Source organism: Triticum dicoccoides, unplaced genomic scaffold (genome assembly GCF_002162155.2).
Source record: "Triticum dicoccoides isolate Atlit2015 ecotype Zavitan unplaced genomic scaffold, WEW_v2.0 scaffold37538, whole genome shotgun sequence".
Classification (NCBI taxonomy): Eukaryota; Viridiplantae; Streptophyta; class Magnoliopsida; order Poales; family Poaceae; genus Triticum; species Triticum dicoccoides.
Window position 1 is genome coordinate 1 of NW_021267415.1, and position 1,222 is coordinate 1,222.

Consider the following 1,222-nt stretch of genomic DNA (forward strand, 5'->3'; position numbering starts at 1 on the left):
GTGCTTTAGTGCTGGTATGATCGCATCCGACATGTTACCCCGGTCTTCGTCCCTTATCCTTGCCCCTCCCAGCTCCACTACAAAGACGATTGTACATTGCTTTGGCCGCTCCCTCTCAACTACGGAGACGAGTTTAATGCGGTTTCCACCCCTCCCTCTCAACCGCACCAGTGCACGCTTGCCGCGCCACAACGCCGACGCTGGACCCGTGAATCGTGAGCACCCAGCTATGACTTACCGCACTCGTGCAAAATAATAAAACACGGTAAATATATTACTTACACGTGCGTTTTGTTTTGCAAGCGGCGCGAAAAAATTTAAAAAGGGAATGCAACACGAGGACTTCCCAAGAGGTCACCCATCCTAGTACTACTCTCGCCCAAGCACGCTTAACTTCGGAGTTCTGATGGGATCCGGTGCTTTAGTGCTGGTATGATCGCATCCGACATGTTACCCCGGTCTTCGTCCCTTATCCTTGCCCCTCCCAGCTCCACTACAAAGACGATTGTACATTGCTTTGACCGCTCCCTCTCAACTACGGAGATGAGTTTAACGCGGTTTCCACCCCTCCCTCTCAACCGCACCAGTGCACGCTTGCCGCGCCACAACGCCGACGCTGGACCCGGGAATCGTGAGCACCCAGCTATGACTTACCGCACTCGTGCAAAATAATAAAACACGGTAAATATATTACTTACACGTGCGTTTTGTTTTGCAAGCGGCGCGAAAAAAATTAAAAAGGGAATGCAACACGAGGACTTCCCAGGAGTCACCCATCCTAGTACTACTCTCGCCCAAGCACGCTTAACTTTGGAGTTCTGATGGGATCCGGTGCTTTAGTGCTGGTATGATCGCATCCGACATGTTACCCCGGTCTTCGTCCCTTATCCTTGCCCCTCCCAGCTCCACTACAAAGACGATTGTACATTGCTTTGGCCGCTCCCTCTCAACTACGGAGACGAGTTTAACGCGGTTTCCACCCCTCCCTCTCAACCGCACCAGTGCACGCTTGCCGCGCCACAACGCCGACGCTGGACCCGTGAATCGTGAGCACCCAGCTATGAGTTACCGCACTCGTGCAAAATAATAAAACACGGTAAATATATTACTTACACGTGCGTTTTGTTTTGCAAGCGGCGCGAAAAAAATTAAAAAGGGAATGCAACACGAGGACTTCCCAGGAGGTCACCCATCCTAGTACTACTCTCGCCCAAGCACGCTT

At 51.8% G+C, this 1,222-nt stretch overlaps 2 non-coding genes across 2 annotated transcripts; both read right to left on the reverse strand.

Annotated features, from left to right (window-relative positions):
• Positions 1–325: 325 nt before the first annotated feature.
• Positions 326–444, reverse strand: LOC119346044. Its single transcript, XR_005167320.1, has one exon. It is a non-coding gene; the product is annotated as a 5S ribosomal RNA (ribosomal RNA).
• Positions 445–741: 297 nt separating this feature from the next.
• Positions 742–859, reverse strand: LOC119346045. The gene has a single exon (XR_005167321.1). It is a non-coding gene; the product is annotated as a 5S ribosomal RNA (ribosomal RNA).
• Between the last annotated feature and the right edge of the window lie 363 nt (positions 860–1,222).